Source organism: Colius striatus, chromosome 8, assembly GCF_028858725.1.
Source record: "Colius striatus isolate bColStr4 chromosome 8, bColStr4.1.hap1, whole genome shotgun sequence".
In the NCBI taxonomy this organism is placed as follows: Eukaryota; Metazoa; Chordata; class Aves; order Coliiformes; family Coliidae; genus Colius; species Colius striatus.
The window spans coordinates 8,470,278-8,490,286 of NC_084766.1; the positions used below are offsets into that span (position 1 = coordinate 8,470,278).

Here is a 20,009-nt window from a genome sequence, read left to right on the forward strand (position 1 = left end):
CTGTAAAATTCTCAGGTGCCTTACAAGACCAAGGAATTAGGAGACATACTTGCTTTCAAGTACACAGTACATTTCATTCAGTAAAATCTGATTGAACCCACCTTACGTACAACAGCAAGAGTAGCACTGTGACAGGCTCAAGACTTCTAAAAGAGCTTTTCAGGCGCTTTTAAAATTTTTCTTCTCCGTTATGTGAATTGAGACTGTATGTGCACCTAAGGACTGGGCTACTGCTCAGGCTCTGGCAGAGGAAGCGGAAAGGTACCATCTCCTCAAGTATGGAGACAGTAAGAACAACAGAACTGTTGATACTAATTTTATCAGTTTGATAAAGAATTATTTTTTTTTAATTAAGAAGTGTAGACTTGCAAATTCCATGACAATTTAAAGCTTAGAGAAGTTCAGGACACCTGTATAAACATCCCTCTTCTCATACACTGCCATCTCAAACACTTCAGGGAATCCCTTCTGCAAAGGCAGACCCCTCATCACTTTCATTCCATTGAAAGCCTAAAACTAAACTGTTTCTGTAAAAAAATTTCACATACTTTACCTGATCATAGAAACAGTATTTTTTTTTTTTTAAGTCAGCAAATTGAGGCAACATGCCTGAACAACAACAAACATTTTAGATCTTGGAAGAAGAATAAAATGCGTTTGAAGAATGGTCAAGTGTAGCCATTTTGAGACCCGTCTCCACATCTTCACTGTGGAAATTCTAACGGCTGGGGCTACTGACCCCTCTAGCATTCCCTAACAGACTCAAATTTTCTATCACTAACTATGATCACCTGCAAAGATTTAAAAGCTAGCCCCCTCTATATCAAAACATGGAAGAATCAGTGCTCAGAAACTTCCTCATTGCTGTAAGTAAGCCACTGCCATCCAGGAAATTCATGCTAAAAAACCAGGAACATGAAGCTGTTTGTATATATTTGTATGTATTCAGAAGTTTGTACATAACAAGCACAAATGCAGGGACAGGCACAATTTTTTTTTCCAGACAACTTACACATTTGATCATCTACATGAATATTCTTTTTTAATACTATTAAATGCTATTCAGGACAAATTTTGACTGAGAGGCAAGAACTTGGAGGACTATAGAAACCAAACACTTAGTCCTAAATATGTTGTCTTCCTGATTTGTGCATTCACAGAGTTGCAGAAGATAGAGACATCCATTTCATTACCTTTATGCACGCAATGCAGGTGCTAACGAGAACGACTAGGCTCATGAGAAGAGATGGGTAATGCCGTAATTCTACCAGGTCTGTTTATTAAGATGATACATTCTTTCACAGCTTTCTAGATGCAGGTATGGCATCATGTTTCTAAAACTTCACAGTAACGTCTACTTCTTCATTTCTTATCTATCGTAATGTTTTAATATTTTACAGTTATCTGCCTTACTACTAAAGACCTGTCTAAAGAAAATATTTGACCACAGCTCAATCCTACCCAATAGTTACACTAAAGAAAATACTTGACTACAGCTCATCCTACCCAAGTTACATGTTCCTTATGCTAAATTAACACTAAATAGCTCAAGTAGCTTTCCCACAACACTCTTAGTTCATTGGTCAAACTGTAAAATTCCTTCATTTTCCCCCAAGTTGTCTTATCTTGCCTATTTTCCTGTTAATTTGCTCTTAAGATCATTAGTAAATCCAACTAAAATATTACTACTTTTTGGCATTTAGCTGCCTCATCTGGTTTTTTTTGCCCCTAATTTTATCAGGACATTATTATTTTGTTTTCTTACTCATTTTCCAAGCAATTTCTGTTTGTTCCTAACTATAGCTATCAAACTAACTAGCAGCCTAAGCCTTTAAATGGTGCATACACCTCAAGAATTTGTGCACTTGTACCTAGCAGCAGAATCAGTGTTTTACATCTGTTCTTTCCTATACAGAAAAGCAAACAAGTCCAATATTTGGATAATAGAAAGAACTATCGCCATTATCTCATCAAGTCAGTTCACAACAAAGTATACAGGAAAAAAAAATACATTGGGGTTTTTTTTGAGCAAACAGATTTCCTTGTTTTCCAATAATGGCATAATACTTTCATTAAGTCTAATATGACTAACCAACTTATAATTATTTACTTCCTAATTCTTTAGATTATTTTTCACCATAGGTACTTTAACAAAGAAAAAATTCAGAACAGAACATTTAAAAGATTCAAATTGTCACTTAAGAACCTGAAATTCCTGTATACTGTGTTGTAAATGCAAAGCAGATGTATTTTAAGGACATGATAAAATTATGCATTCTTTACTTTAACTTGGTTATGGTTATATTTTTTAAAAGGTTATTACATATCTGTATTAGAAAAAAGAAAATTATCAAGTTTATATCACACTGTTTTTTACTGAAGATTACAGATATTACACAAGGACCTTTATCTAAACAAATCTTAGATTTTTAGTAAGATAACAGGGAGCTGTTTATTATTTCAAGATATATTTTAACTGGACCCCTAGATTTATTTCCAAGCAATTCCACATTAACTACAATACATTATATATATTTCACCTAACATTTCAGGAAACTTATCATAGCATGATAACCTTGGAACCTCTGGAGAAGGACATTCTTGCCCAGGAGAACTGTAACTGACTTCTTGAGAGTACTCCAAAATAGTACCACCAGATAGAAATGTTTATCTGCTTGATTTTGCCTGATGAAAAAAAAGGCAATTCTTGAAATGAGAACAAAAACAATCCCTGTAATAATCTTTAGTAAATAACCACATTTTACCATTATTCATCTAAACACTAAGTCAACAAACAAGCAAAACCAAAAATCTGGTATGTTTTTAATTACATATCCATGTTGCAATAATCTGATTGCAAAGTACATTCCTATCAATACAAACATCTTCAGACCATACTGTAAATGCATTTCCTGTATACTTTTTTCACCATAAGCTCTTGAACTAGTTCTTTATCCTACCCCATAAAATTCCCATCCTTAGATAGAGAAATAAAATGCAAAATTTAGTCTCTTCTTACTACGTAGGGACTTGCCCAGATTTCTCTGAGATGTGTTACCCACTACACTTTCAACATGAGCTTCTGAGCTGGACAGAGACAATATATATAAAAGTAAAATGAAGGGATTTTTTGGACAGCTTAACTCAACCTTCCTGAACTTGACAGTCTTGGACTAGCAATAGAGAAAGCTTTTGTTTATGCTGTCTGAGATTTGAGATGGTCAAACCACTGATACAACCTGGGCCCAGATAGGCCAAATAGAACTAAGGAAGCACCAGTCAGTGTCTACTGAGTCAAAGGACCAGCAAAACGTGTGACAGCATGCTGCATAACAGAGCAGCTCTGGTGTGGAATCACTGGCACTTCCTGTTTTGATCAACAGATTTAAAAGATGACATAGACTTCTGGTTACTCCACTCCTGGAAAATGCTTTGAGCACACTGACCTGCATTTCCCATTTGTGGTTTGAGCCTGCAGTGTCTCAGCCTGTGTGTTACAGAATTAACTCCTAGCAAATAGTTTGTCACCAAGAAAATTCAGTGGCAGTTAATTCAACCTTAAAGAATAATTGCTTCCTAACTGAACGGAGAAGATCTTACATAATATTCATGGTTAATTAAAAAAAACCCATTCCAGGTCACCATTGGTCTGGGAGGAGACAGAAAGGTGACAATTCTACAGACACAAGCAGCTGAGATCTACAAAGTTATTCCTAAAATGTAAACTAAAGTTATTGGTTGAGTAGTTAGTTGTACATTAGATGTCTTCTACCTCCTCCTAGTTGATGCCTTGCTGCAGGCAAGTAAATTAAGGAAATATGTTACATTTTAATGGAGGGAGGAGGGAGTCACCCGAGTCCAGTTTTCAGTACCCCAAAGAAAACTAAGTAAACATATAACCAAAATCTTTATGTTAGAGACACAACACGATACAGGAGACCAGCTGCAGAGGTAGTTAAGCAGGCATAACCATAATAATTAGGTGCAATATATTAAGCTGTATTTCTCCAGTTATACACTAGAAATGCTAAAGACTTCCACAAATTCACAGTTGTGATTTAAAGATATTTACCCTACTAACCAAGATGTCATAAAATTTTACACAATTCTCAAAAAATACAGAACTAGCAAAAGTACAATAAAGGCCTTATTGTATCACAGAGAAATGCCTTATTGAAGAGAGCTTAAACTTCTCGAGTACTAAGATATATGACACTTTCATTGAATCTTAACATGCAGGAGATAACCAGAGAAATTTAATCACAACTTCTCTTTAACAAAGTAAAAAATTATTACACAGCAGTTCTAGATGCAAACAAAATGCACCTTTTTATATAACAAATAATTAAAACTAAAGCACTCACTTTCACAGGGTTTTGTGGGTGTCAAAATCATAAACAGGCTCAAAAAATACACCTGAAAGGAGGTGAGGCTATGAAGTACTCATCTCTCACTCAGGAAGTACATAAAATGTCTGATCAACACCTGGGACCATGTACTCTGTCCACTTCCAGTATTTAAAGCTCTCTCCTCTTTTGCCCTCAGCAACCTTATTTTTTGCATTTGTCCCCTTGCATTGAAATTCAAGTGTAAAGGTATGAAAACAGAAGATAGAAAATACACAGAAACAGCAATGATTAGCAACAGGGCTTATTTTTATTTGGTTCTTATCAGTTCTCCTTGCCATTTGTGTGCTTGTTGATTTACAATCCCATAATCCTTCGTAAAAACAAAACAGGTTGTATCAAGATAGGGAAATTCTGTGGTGGAATGATGTTGCCATTTTATTTTTTGACAGATGAGCTATTTACATACACAGAAAGCATAACAGCTCACCCCTTCCTCAATTGTTGCTAATTATATTATTATTTTAAAAGAAAGGAACAAAGGTAACATGCAGGTGGCTGGGGGCAGAGTGAGGGTGCTGGGTTTGGTTTTCCCTATTCAAAATAATATTGCAATTGCTTTAAAAAAAAAAAGTTCAAACTGTAAATTGCTTTTCAAAATATATTGCAATATACTCAAAAGAATATTGCATTCAGAGTTTTAACCCAACTGTATTTGCTTGTGCCCTGTCACTTGACCCCAGAAAGCTTTTGTGCTGCCACATCAGCAAAACAGTAAGTATCAGCCAAAAAAGCCCCTTTCTCTTTCCCTCTGTGTGACAGAAGAGTATCCCCCATTTTCCAGTTCACTTCCATTCAGGATAGCACCTGAAAGGTACTGAAGAGGGAAATACAGATGGTATACAGGGGACTGGAACATCTTTCTTACGAAGAAAGGCTGTGGGATTTGGGGCTGTTCAGCCTGGAGAAGAGGAGACTGAGGGGGGAACCTCATTAATACTTGCAAGTATTTAAAACGTCTATGTCAAGGGGACACAAGAGGCAACCAGTGATAGGACTTGGCATCATGGACAAAAGCTGGAACGCAAACATTTCCACTTAAATGTCAGGAAAAATGTCTCTACTGTTCAGGTAAGGAAGCCCTGGTACAGGCTGCCCAGGGAGGGTGTGGAGTCTCCTTCCCTGGCGGTTTTCAAAACTCACCTGGACACGATCTAAGTGGACCTGCTTTAGCACGGGGTTGGACCAGATGATCTCCAGAGGTCCCTTCCAACTCCTACCATTCTGTAATTCTGATTCTGTGTGTATCTCAAAGACATTCTAATTAGCATTTGCTGGTACTCTTTATTCAGAGAGGTCACCAATACATGGGGTCTCTAAGCACTACTCTTCCCTCAAATCTCTCTTATATGAAAGGATTGAGATTTTTGATTAATAAACTTTACAGCATGGCTTCTCTAAACACTGCTTTAGCTCTAAATGCTTTGGGATTATTGATAAGAGGGCAGAACTGCCCTATGATGATCCATTCTCTAATCCTATAGAAGCCCGAGATTCACCCAAATGCAGACTATCCTTTCACTTCTAGCATATCCATAGCTTTTCCAAAGAGCAGATGTAGATCTAGTACATGACAGACCATCTAGGTTAATAAAGCTATTTAATGTTACAAATAGCTCTTAAAGTACACAGTCTTCTATTTGTACGCACAGACATTTAATATCAATTTTGAAATCTGCTTGTAATTACAAAGCCTGAGAATATAAATTGTTCTCTTTGGTAGACAAAAGAGCTATCTTTCAAAACAACTGCCGCATCTGCAGAGTCCTCTATTGATAAATAAGTTGAGAACAGATATTTGCTGTTCAGTTGTCTCTCTCACTGGAGAAGAAATAATCTGCTCCCCTCTTCCAGGAGAAAATTTGTGCAGGGGTTTGTGTCAGTGCAAAGTCTGTAATTTTCAGCACTGACTCCAGCTCCTTTACTTTTGTGTAGTACGCAAGCATGTCAAATCTATGCCAGCTATTGCTTTATTTGCAAGATGTGAAGTACAACTAGCCTTCGAATTATCCAATATCTTTTTTAGGAACATGGAACTGAATGAGAGGAAATAATCCTTGTCCGTCTTCTTGTCTTTTCAGGCATAAAATAACCTGAGTAAAACAGGAAGCTGAAAGACGCAAACATACCTCATCAAGACATACATTCAGCATGTAGACCAGATGACAATCTTCCTCACCTGAAACACTGTGAATTAGCTACCAATTTTGCACTTGTCAACACGAGTTCCAACTTCATAGCTTTGTGAAGCTTTGCTAATGGTATGCAGAAACACACAGGTTTTGAGCAGTAAGTCAGCTAAATATAAAATGAGTCTGTTGAACTCAATGCTCATCTTCCCTTTGAAGCTGCTTCTCTAAAGTCTGATCTCCAAAAGAGGATACTCTCCCTATCAGTCAATTGCATGACTGTTAAGATTTTGTTGCTGGTGTCCATAAATAAAAAGCACACTCCTGTTTAAGTGAAGTTTCTGTTTTCTTGAAAAGGTCAAAATCTAAAAGATAACGATCTGAAACCCAAACTGCATTTGAAAATTAGCAGACACCAACTAGTGAAACGTGCTAGTGTAAGTCTCTGCAGCTTGTCCCACTTGCTACAGTTCTATCCAAATGGGTAAAGTGTCAAGGGCCAACAGCATCACAGCTGAATAACCACTGTATGTCAGCACTGCCCCTGCTTCAGTTAAGCAAAACCAGAACAGTGAGAAGGTAGAGATGCAGGAGGGCCAGTGCTCACTACCTTCTTTAAACAGATTTCACATTTCAGTAAAGAACTTGTAAATAAGTAAAAAATATGACAGTTCAGGATTATTCTATTTAGTGTCAGTTACATAAAGGAAATCAAAGGCAGCAAACTATGAACCAAAACCCCCATCATTCATAATCAATCATAGGAATGCCTTTAAGATATCAAGGCAATGGAATTTAGTATGAAAAAAATCCATAACATTTTATTAACAGCAGTAATAATAAAAACCAGCATAATAACATTTTGTACCAATCAAACACTGACAGAAGACAAGATTCCCAACAGACATGACACTTAATTGGGTTACCAGTTCTTCGCTTCAACTGAAGCAAAATAACCATGACCAGACAGATTGTACCAAATAACATTTGTCTGAAATGGTAACTTTTTTCCAATGTATCTTTCTGTAACAGATGTCTACGTAGTTGATGCTGTTTGTCATGTTTTCCTAACTGAAACATGGACTGAAAGTAGATCAAACTGCTGTTTCAGGATTGTATTAAAGACTGTCACTAGCATAAAAAAGGAGGCTTACATATTTGTATAAGATATGATGACTGCTCTCCTGAAATACTTGAAATTAAATTTTACCTGCATTAATCTTACCTAAGAATCAGAGAACAGAATCAAACTGTATTGTACTTCAAGCTTCCTCCAGACTCTTTTCATCTGTACTTCCACTTCATTAGTTCAAAGGTGATATTATGGAAATGCATATTTTTATTAATCTGTAAAACAGAAAGATAATTTGACTTCAGAGATATCCAAAGAAATTGCATTGACAGTTTGCAGTACATAATGTGAATGGCACATTGCAGACATCGGTATCTGGAATTACAGAAACCGTCTGCTCTTGTGAGGTGGTCTTGGCTAGAAAAAACTTCTTAAGACTCTTGCATTTCTAGTATATTTGTAAAATACTAACAGTAAAACACATCTAAAATTAATTTTATTTAGAATATATCATTAAATTATTTATGGTGATGTCATGGAATAAGGGTGCTAAAAGTCTCTGCAGATAGTTTTCCTCCAAAGATAAGTCTTTCCAATCTCTCCACTAACGCGTGGTTTCACCTGATCTCTACTGGCCAGGTTTGTAAGCCGCCAAACACAGGGTATGTCTATTTATTTATTTATTTTAAAACAGCCAGCAGACTAGAGGAAGGACATTGTTGGTAACACCAATAGAAAAAAACAAACAAACAATGCACAAGTCACTCTATATTAAAACACCAGAGAATCTGTTAGACTGTAGCTCTGCAACAAAAATCCACTCGTGTCATCTCATTAGTTCCAGTGCACAAGGAACTGTAGTATACTGAGAAATAATCAATAGTTTTATTGTAGCTGCACACGGATTACTCCTGGGAAGAAAAAAACAAGCCAAGAATTTGTAAAAAAGCACTGGCAATAGGGTAGCTTTGATTTTTTGTTTGTGTTTTTGAACTGGCATATACTCAAGCATCAGGGTAAAGCACAGCACAGGCTCTTACTTGGCACTCTAACAATTGTGAGCAAGCCTAACTCATGTCAGGTCCCAAGGTTTTCAAATGCAGTGTGGATAGCCAACTTGGCATTACTGGCTGTTACTACTTCTACTGCAATATGAGCATATGCCACCTAATGCCAAGTCCTCCCATTTTCTCAGTATTGCAGTTTTCAAATGTTTCTATCTCCAAAGCTTTCAAAAGGATCATACAAGAATTTTACCATTTAGAACTCCCAGTCTTAGGACTGCAAACATAACCTTGAAAGGAATACAAAGGCTCAAACACCAATAACCCAGCCATACTGTAAAAAAATCCTTCAAATAATCGTAAAAATTGATGACTTCTTTTTGAATGCCAAGGTCAACCGTACTGGGAATAGGGATGGACAAACCATGTGTCTGCATGAGGAAGAGTTTCAGCATCCACTTTCCTTCTCTTTTCCTTTCTGAGTACCATAAAGACCTTTACCATCACAAGAAGGTCAGAATACTTCTGTCCTCATGTCAATTTATAAGCACTGCTCCTCACATACTGTGGTTTAATAGTCTTGGTAATAAATAATAAATTTGTGCAAAATGGTAACCTGAAACCATCCTGACTATCCAATGGCACCAGTTCTTAAAGACAACTGTCTCCACTGAGCAGACAGGCTGACACTTGACAGTTATTTCTTCCATGGTAAAATTGAAAAAAACATTCCTGCCATGCAAAAGTGTTTGTGGAGACTGTGTTTACTATTTAAAGCAAGCTTGTAAAGAATCTGAAAAATATATCCTTCTTCTCTCTATAATCAAGAAATCTGAGTTCACCCTCTGCTGGAGTCCAAAAGAAACAACTAAGTAGTTGTGCTTTCTGTTTTTATACCACCACCAATCCTCCTGTATCTACTATCTGATTTATACAAAGACCACTCTATTATTTAACAAGGCAGCTTTACAAGAGTAAAGACATTTTGCAGCAAGCTGCTGTTTTTTATTTGCTTTGTTTTAAAAATTATGTCCTCTTGATAGCTTTTCCAAACTCCCAAATTGATGTCATTCTTAGTAACCACTAATTTCTGTAAGCACTCAGTGCATTTCCCGCTCCCACTTTCATTTATCAGGTATCCAAGTTCTCTTACCAAGCAAAATCATTTTAGTGAACTTCCTGATCTGCATGACTCTAGGTATATCTACACTAGCATTTTAATTCAAATCAGGACTGCAATTTTGAAGTCAATCTCCCAAACGCATTTTCCTTGCTTTGCTCTACATTGCAAAGCAGTTTCCAAGCACATGAACCATATTTCTTTTGAATAAAACTCGATCACAGAATGAGTTTCAGGTGTTCATTGTACACACTCTGACCACTCACAGGAATTCAGCCACAGAATCAGATGAAGACCAGATTGAAATAAAACCTTCACAACCTGTATGGCGTGGATGCCAGATTCTCAGCACCTGACAGACCTGATCCTATTACACCACTGCTTGGTAACGAGGACACTGCCTCTTTTATGAGTTACTGACTTTTTGTGTCAGTTCCAAATCCTTCTCTTTTTTAAAAGGGCAACTACAAAACCTCTGCCAGAGATGGGACTGAATTTAATGGTAATTATTAATTTATGTGAGTGACCTCACTGTTGCTATTTCTTCCATTTCTTCATCAGCATGAGATGCTACGTAAGAATGCACTTAATTTTATAAAAATCCATTGACTTCAATATTTATTTTATACAGTTATGCAAAATGATTAATTGTTAATTAGTTTTTCAAAATGTTTAGTGTCATTCTTGATGGCATCTTCCAGAGAAGTGCTATCAAGAACACTAAAAAACTTGAATAAGTTATTTGTACAACTCCACCTTGTCTTTATTAGAACTTGGTCTACTAGAACGACTAGAAGAAGCACAAACAAATTCAGAAGTATAAAGTCTCCACAGCACTTGTGTCTAGTTACATTGGGAATTCTTCAAAATCTTAAGACTAAATCTGTGATCTTCATATGCTACCAACTCACAAATATCAATATCCAATCTGGGAAAAGAAAAATCTGCATTACATTAAGAGAAAAATTACCAAGTTAAATGAGATAATTGTAATTTTTCTGCAATTGTCTGGTCTCGGGGAACAGTCAGAATATAGTAGATGAGCGGATTTAAACCTCACTCTCTGTGTGGGAGGGGAAAGGGCTATCCTGCTAGCACACGGCAGAGAGCAGGAACCAACAGCCATGAGCAGGACAAACAGGAGGGACTTGCAGTAACAAAGCTTGAGTCAGACTGACTCACCTCAAGGAGAAAACTGTACTCAGGCTGTGGATTCCTTTTTCTTGTCTTCCCACTTATCTCCAGATCCTGTTTCCCTTCTCATTAGCTCCAGTTCCTCCAGCTCTAGGGCCACATCCAACTCATTCCCTCATCTGTCTCCTCTTTGAAGCAAAACACTTCCCTGGCACCGTGCTCTGTTCCTCCAGTTCATTCCGTCCACCGTCTCACCAGTTTTCAGATCAGTTACTGCATTTACCTTAAATTACCTCCGTGAAGCACTTTGTGACTTGTTATAGTTGAGGAAATACACCAAAATCTGTAAAATGTCCTTTATTTTGGTGTGGGAAGTAACTTTCAGTCCTTCAGTGTGAATCGGAGATTTTCGAGCAGAGGAAGAGACCAGAGACAGAAGAAGGATGTTCTTGATGTGGCTATAAACATCCAGTACCCTGACAAGTCTATAGCTGAATAAATATCCCAGCTTTTAGCACAGAAAGAGGCAGGGAATGTTGGCACATGTGATATCTGCAATTGCAGGAAGACAGGGTGCTCAGAAGGGCTTTAAATTAACTGAAATTTCAATTTAAAATAAACATTGACTTAGCACAGCTTTTTGAAACAGAAGGGTGCAAATGGCAAACCTTTATGCCTTTGCATATCTCTACCTCGGCAACACATTTAAAATGCAAAATTATATGTATCTAAGGAACATAAGTTTGGAAAGTAACTTCAATTAAAGTAATGTTAATAATTCAATTGCAATTAAGTACATGATCATATAAGGATGGATTGTACAGACTACTGATTAAACACTTCTCCATTCACTACAGGTTCCACTTAATTCTTTCCTGCTTTTCTACTTCCTCCAGCCACCAGTGCTTCACTTCTGCAGGGTTAGTTGGTCAGTTTATCACACCCTTACCCCTTACTTTAATAAATTTAAACAGAACTTGTTTTAAAGTGCCTATAAATTCAGATTCTGTTGCAGACATGGGCTAGGGTGGCAACAAACAGTTAAATCAGGAATAAAAAACCTAGGACAATAACCGCTAGCATCTGATTTGGGGTAGGAGTAAAGGGGAGAAGGGGAAAAGTAGGTGGTGCTAACTACATGGTTGTGTGCAGTGTGGGGAGTTCACGGCCAGCTGATGGCTCTGTTAACCATAGGTGGGAGAGGTTTCAAAAACAGAATTATTCATTTTCAAGTAAGCTACAGTCCTAAACAAAAGGCTCTTTGTTAGAAATTTATGCATAAGAAAAATACACTGCAGGCCCAGATGGCAGCCTAGAAGATGCAGCAGTTAGCAGTCTCATGACTGCCACTAGAAAATTATCCATCATTGCTGTAAGCTAGAAAGAGTTTGAAAGAGTGTGTATGCTGCTTTTAGAAGTCTACTATAGCTCTCAAATTTGAGTGGAATTTTAAAAGAAAAGCAGCCATGCCAAATTTCCAAATCCTATTTCTTAAGGAATACACATTAACATGTGAGAAAAACTCCACAGCATGCTGAGAAAAGAAAACCTCATCGCACCTGTGGCGTATCTGGGGGCTTGGTGGTTTTATTCGTGTAACAGTGAAGGTAAATGAGCAAGAGTATCTCGTTGAACAAACAGCCCCTCCAAATTCAATGGGACTGCTAAATGAAATTAAATGAACTGGCTGGACAAGTATATTGCTTTCCAGCCTCTGGACACCAAGCTCTTCTGGCAGCAAGATGGGAAATAAGAGCCTAAAATATGGCTCAAGCACATTTACCCAATCCTGGGGGGAAGCTAGTTCAAAATAGTTCTAAATCACTTAGAGTAAAAATACACCTACATGAAAGCTATTTTTTAAAATTAAATTTTATGCCTGCATTGCCTTGAGTCTTAATAAACAATCACCAAGCTACTCTTGCAAGGTATTAAACATACAAGGAAAAATAGAATATTCCAGCACTTCATGTCATCCTGTTTTTTATATCCGTATTACAGTGCTTTGTCCTTCCTAAGTATCTGGCCAAGCCTCTCAAATTTATTTGAGGATATCACCAATCTTTCCAGCACTTACAGGTTGTTCTTGGAAAGCCTGGATTCTGTTGTGTTTATTGATTACTACATGGAAGAAAAAAATCCACTTTAATCGTTTGTGGAGAGGTTTACAGAACTTCAAAACTACTGCTTTGGTGCAGTTTGATGAAAACAAGATATCACATATAAATAATACAAATTTAAAACATCAACTGGTCAAGTTCTGTAGTAATCTAACCTGGCATGGTTGCTGGTGAAGGCAAGCAGATTAATGAGTACTGCTGCCTCTAATGCAAAATTTCTTCATTGACTATTCACTTCTAGTATGACAGACAACACAGGACAAATCTGTACCATTTAAAAAGATCACATAACTGCCTTTCTTCAAGTTAGTTCTCTCTCTTCTTAGGAAAATAGTATTTTCCATCAGAGGCATGCAGCTTTCATCTTACACCAGTAGAAGTTTTATTTATTTCCTGCACAGATACTCCTCCAGGTCCTTAATGAACTATTCAGGAGGTACCAGAGGACTCTTGACGTGTCACAACACTTGGTCCCTTTACATAGGCAGACAGGGTCTTAACCCTAGAACAAGCTGAGCTTTTTCTTCTAAGACTTTACAACCATACAAGCTCACACAGATAGAAGACGTCCTGGACAGCTAATATACGAAGAACTGACACTGTTTCAAAGCTAAACACTCTCACTGCCCTTGGTACATAATGCTGTTTCTATCATCTCAGTTTCCAGCTGAGATAGGACAAAATGTTCTACACAATCAAGCTCCTAAAAAATCATTGGCCTAGGGCATATCTAGAAGTATTAGATACAAATTCCTGAGCAAAGCAGGACTGTGCCGTACCTGACAGGATGCATTTTGCAGAATGACATGAATCTGCATAAGTCACAATGCACTGCACTCTCTACAGCACCTAGTGACACAAGGAATTCATTACTGAGACCATGAGAATCCAGAGATAAACTTCTGTAGACTCATAATGAAAGTCTGCCTCAGCTTTTACTTTGTCCTGGCAGCTGTAATTTCCTATAATAGAAAGAGTTTAAGCTTCCTGATTTCTTAGATGATGTCTTGAATGTTTTCTTTCAGCATATATCATCTGGAGTCATCTGAAGACAGTGAAGCCGCAGTATTCCTCTCAGTCATCTTAAATATCCTTCATCCAATGAGCCAGCAGAAGCTGAAAAGTCAACTGACTTTGGGGCTAAAAATGAATCAGACAACAGCTCACTGTTAAAACAAAAGCAGTTATATAGTAGGCCACTCTCAAAGGGAATCCCATCAGCCTCCAGCACTGGTGACAGTTCATTCAGTATGGAGGGGTCAAGTCAGAATTTGACCTGCCAAGCTTTGTCAAAAAACACGTCCAAAACTGGGCTAAAGCCTTTGCTGTGCAACTCCTTTCATCATATCCCACAGCTCTCCAAGCATCCAAAACAGTTCTCTAACTGCTTTCTATGAGAGATCTAAAACTCAAACTTCAACTTTGGAGAAACCCAATCCAAAGCTCCTCCCCCCATCCACAATCTGAACTTTCTCTCAGCATACTGAAAACAGACTAGCCCCACGGTTAGTAGTCTTCTGCTACATTTGACATCCCTGAAAACACAAGGCTAGTTGTGATACCATGGATTTCAGAAGCCTTCCAGAGTTGCAAAAATATATCAAAACGCACCTATGCTCTATGCTGTTTAGCCAGCAGACCAGTTTCACAGTTCAAACTTCCCAGCATGCTTCAGATGCTTGCTGGGCTCTACTCACCACCTGGTCAATAGGCTGCCTTGTGTGGATGGAAGCAACAATAAAATCTGATCACTTGGCATACAGTCCCAGAGGCGCACATTCTTATCATAATACTGATCCTGGGAACACTGCCCAGACTTTCATTTCTCCCTGACAAAAGAGCCAATGAAATCTAGCTTCTGCCTGTGCAGCAGGACATATTAGACCACATTTTGATAGGTGATCCTCTTCTCCCTCCCCCTAGGATTCCTGTAAAAGGTCAAGTATTTCTTCAGTTTGTCTTTTACAGAGCAATTTGGAAAGAAACATTTTCAGGAACTGATTTCAAAGGAGAATAAAATTCCATGGTCTTAAGCACTCTCATCCCATAGATACCCTGAAGACCCCAAAACTGCACTAATATTCTGTCACATTGACTTACACATCTGCGTGGTTTCTTTACTTTTTAAATTGAACCACAGCTATGCAGAACAGTATTAAAAATAACTTGTTGGGTTGGTAACTTCTAACAAAGAACACAGGTGACCGGAACGAGAATGGGAATGAGAAATCCTTTCCAAGCAGTTCGCTGCCTTAAGCAAACTAGTAAGTCAGAGCCATCACCTCAACAGCTCTGAACACATGGAAGCATGACAGCATCTTTAAGGCAATCGAGAGACACCCCAGACACACCACCCCACCATCTCCTATATGGTTAAAGGCCTTGAACATGAGCAGACTTACCACATACATACGTTTTCCCCACAGCAAATGACACAGATTACACTCTAATATTCAAGAGAGTAAAATAATACTTCTGGGAGAACCAATGTAACAGATGTGCTGGAGCTACAAAAATTAATACTTTTCATTCAGACAGGAGAATACAAACATATCTAGATAGTTTTGGCAGCTTAAACAGACTTGAAGTACTGAAAGTCCTTACAATTAACATTCTTCTAAAAATCATAAAAACACTTCTTTATTAGCTGAAAAGTGTTCCTCCCCCAAAGCAAAATAAACACCTGTACCTGGCATAACTGGATCTTTCACAGCAGAAAAACCTCAAAGTATAAATGTTTTCCCCTATTGGATCTGACACCAAAAACAGTTGAAGGTCAGTCATCATGCATTTGAGTTGTCAGTGATGAGAACTATTTAAAAATATGGAAAGTTTAAGGTCCAGAAGTCAGTAGTTGGCACAGAATCGAACATTTAGGTTTTTCCCCTGGAGCTATAAAAATGCACATATTCCATTAAACGTCCTGTACCAAAACCAAAATCCTACTGGCATTAGTGGCACAAAAGCACAGAATTCTTGCCTCACTTCATTAAATCCAAGTTCTGCTGAAAAACATAAGCCTTAAAATTTGCATTTGTTTCCACGACTGTAAAGTAAAATGAATCAGTCAGCTATCATTACATTTTAAAATTGTCTGTGACTACAAAAACAAACAAACTACATTTAGATGAAATTCATGAAGTGTGTATCATACAAAGAACATTGAGAAGATGATTCATATTTACATACTAAACCCTACATTTTGGCTCTTATTGATGCCATCCCTAGTGATAAAAAAATCCCACAATGCATAATTTCTTTAATCAACACTAGAATTTTATTAAAACATATTAAAAAGTGTTTTCCTTTAGAATAATTATGACTTATCAATACTGCTTTGGGAAAAACTGACTACATAAGTATGCTGAAATAAGAAGCAGATAAGATGGCTTAGAATGTTGCAAGAGATCCATGCATCCTTTGGAGATTTCAGTTGTTGACAATCATATGTGTGTAAATTTTGATTCCCAGTAGGCCCATCCATATGCCCCAGAACACATCTCATTTCTGTGAAATCGTGATAGGATGTTTAGAGAATTTTCAGCCCTCCAAAAAAAACTGTTCAGATGAGACAACCAAGCACAAAAGCCTTTTGCAGACAATAGCTTTTAGCTAAAAATAGAAGACATTGTATCCAGTTTCCTGTTCTCTGTAAACTAAATTTACAATAGTGTATAGCAATACAAAACATCAGACATGTAAAAATATGTCAAATAATTCTAGACAACTTCAGAACTCATTTGGTCCAAGTGTAGTATCTAAGATTTAGGTATTTCCATGGTCTATATATTAGATCATTTTGGAAAAAAAATCAGAACGTCACAATCCAATACTGTTCAAACACACAATGTTCTACATGGCTATCTAAAAGGATGTTCTGGCTTTCTGCAATTAACTGATATTACAGAAAAAAACAGAAGTCTTTGGTAACGAAGATACAGAATTAAAAGTTGTACCACTGAATTATGAAAAATGTAGCAAGAAGCCACTTCTGGATATTACACCTTGGTAGCATTTCACTGCATCTGATCTCAAATGGACTGAACATTCCTTCATCTGTTTGAGAAAACAGGATCATACTCTTCCTGATACCATAAAACTCTTTGTTATTATTCCTATCCCCAGAAAACATAAGTTGTGGGGGTTTTTTTAAAGACATTTTACATTAAAAAAAAAAAAAAAAGATAAAAACAACTCAAAAGAAAGCTATAATTATGGAATCCGAAGTCTTTGATTAAAAGTCTGCACTAAGGATTTATTCTTGTGCATTTGCTCCCTGAAATTTATTTCAGGATAAAAAAAATAAAGTGAACTAGAAGAAAAATATCAAGTAATAAAACTAACTGGATACTGCTGAAGTTAGGACCACAAAAGTTATGACCATAAAAACAATTTCCATCCTTATTACTTGCATGATGATAGAGGACTCAATTTGCAAGTCTAAACTCCAGCTACCATGGCCTCAACGTCTGCTGCAGCTGAGATGAACAGGTTCAGCTAAGGCAATGCCGCATCACAGAAGTAGTAATATCCATGGGTAATTCAGTGTAGAGAGTAAGCTGCTCAAAAATCTTCAGCTGTTTCAGCTATTAAGTTTAACAATTATACATTCAGAATACTGGAATGTTAACTGCATGTAGTACTTTGGCCAACAAATCATGGGTGCTTTCAATTTGACCTAAGATTTCTAACAATAGATGTCTTTAAAAAAAAAAATAAGCACACACATAATAGACCTAAACAAAAAACAAGGCACACACAATCATAGGGCATGAAAACTCAACGTAAATTTCCTGACCATGTTCTATATAGTTACCTATATATCTCATCTGGCCTCTTGCATCTCTTACTAATTTATATATTCAGAAGTAACAGTGCAGAATTTCACAGTTCATCCGATCTTAGATTCTCTTCTCCAAATGCACAGGACTACTGGTGCTCTCATTAAGGATCTGACAGAAAACTAAGCTTTCTCTCTCTTCTCCACCCCCCCCCCCCCCTTTTTTTTTTTTTTTTAGAAAACCCACAATGACAAAAACAGTGGTGAATACTGGTGACAGGCCACTTAGAACAATATATATCTTTTCTGGTTAACTGTCTGGAGACAGGTTCATTTTATATAGCAGAACTTCATTCTATGAATACGACAAAAAATATGGGCTGCATCCTGACAGAAAAATGCCTAAATTCAATCCTAAATCCACCTTTCTTCTGCCAGGAAGCACCAGAAGTGTGCTATCACCAAAGGTAGAAAGAATCCATCTGCTTAAGCCTGCTGAGAATTCCAATGTGCTTGGTATTCTGCAGGTACCTTGAACCACTCTGACAATGCTGACAAATGCCAATAAACCTGACAGACGTTTTCTTTCAGACACATTTAAATATCTTAATAAAGAAGTTAAAGCATCATCCTATAAGTTGTGGATGAATAGCACATTCCAAGACAGACCTGGCAAGTACAAGCGATCATTCACTGCTGCACTTAACAAGACGTGACATGTCATTTTATAGATGAGCACAAAGCCTACAGAAGACGGGGCAAGAGGGAGAAAACAAGCATCAATTGGTTTTTAGCCAATTAAGCATATTTGAGGTGGGAGAAGACTCCTGACCACACAGTTTCATACATGCTTTATAGCAACATATGCTCCAAATGAGAAGTTATTTTATTCTTGGGAGGTAGAGAAAATAGGTTACACTTCACTGTCTGTGTTCCAGAATGGTAAAATGAATAATATAAAAGCTTTTCCACCAACATTCAGAGAGATCATCAGGGAAATTTGTACATTTGTGATATTTATATTGTTCAATAACATTTTTGAAAATGTTGTGTTTTTTTTAGTTCTGGAAAGTTTTGTCCTGATGCAAGAAACTTAAGATACTTGACATTGTTGCTTTAATGTGACTTCTAACAACAAAAAAAACCCACAAGGGAGAAAAAAAACCCCAAACCCTCTGACACTAGCAGCTTTTTCTATTTAGTGAAGGCACACGAGCCAACAGCTGACATTTGAATCTCATCTAAATTCAAACAGGAAATTCACTTAAAAGAGTTATCAATTATAGATTGATTAACCCATGACTGCAGTGGATTCTCCACTGCTCAAGGCACACTGGATATATTACAGTTAAGTGCATTTATGGCACACTGGGGTAGGCACTTATGTGGGTTTCCTTTTGCCTCGAAGTCACTGAACAGATAACAATTTCCAGTAAAATTCCTCAAACCTGAAAACACCACACATACCTCTGGTTCAGACTAACCAAGCAGAGCTCCTCGTGTATGGGATCACTTTGAATTTAGTGGACACAAAGTTCCATTGCATGGAGCATGGATCATCACAGGAAGACCTTTTATCTTTCCAGCATTGTCCCATTTGTTGCTAGCTCGAAATACTTAAAACTTTTGAAAAACCCACAGCAAACAAAAATACCTTGGGGAAAATAAAATATGGAAGTAGAGGTATTTCAGATGTATATATTATTGTATGCTGCAATACATATTTTTTTAACAAAAAGCTAAAATATACTTTACAGTTAAATTATTAACTAACTAATTGCTGTTCCATTATTATTTACTGGGATAGTCTAAAGAAAGGAAAATAGAACATCTTTGAGTGTTCCCTTAGCTTCAGTATTTCATTTCCTACTCAAAGAAATGAATAAAATTCTTACTTTAACTGAGAAAAAAAATGTGAAAAGGAGTTCAAATACAGAGGTAACCTCTGTCCTCTCTATGCTGAGAATCATCTGGATTCTATTAAATTGTCAAGCAAGTACCAGGGTTAATAGAAAGATAAATAAAAGAACCAGCAAAATGGTTAACATTGGTAGCTTCTTTACAGGCAAAAGCTCTGTATGACTCTCAGATGATTTAATGCTTCAAATGTATGCCACCTATTTTATATATCTACTGAGGCAAAACTGCAGCTAAATACTGTTACCTGCAGCTGCCTTCTCCTAAAAAACTTATAAAACTATTTATAAAATAGCAATCAGTACTGTGAAACTTTGGGGAAGGCAA

General features: G+C 37.1%; 1 protein-coding gene across 2 annotated transcripts in view; it reads right to left on the reverse strand.

The window, feature by feature from the left end:
- The window catches only part of BMPR1A (bone morphogenetic protein receptor type 1A), an 80,410-nt gene that overhangs the window by 34,158 nt on the left and 26,243 nt on the right, over positions 1-20,009 (reverse strand). Inside the window, exon 2 of one of the 2 annotated variants that reach the window (XM_062001231.1) lies at positions 7,761-7,882. The exons of the other annotated variant lie outside the window; for it this stretch is intronic. The gene's annotated coding sequence lies outside the window, so the exon portion shown is untranslated. The remainder of the gene's footprint in view (positions 1-7,760; positions 7,883-20,009) is intronic. 2 annotated transcript variants of the gene reach the window in all.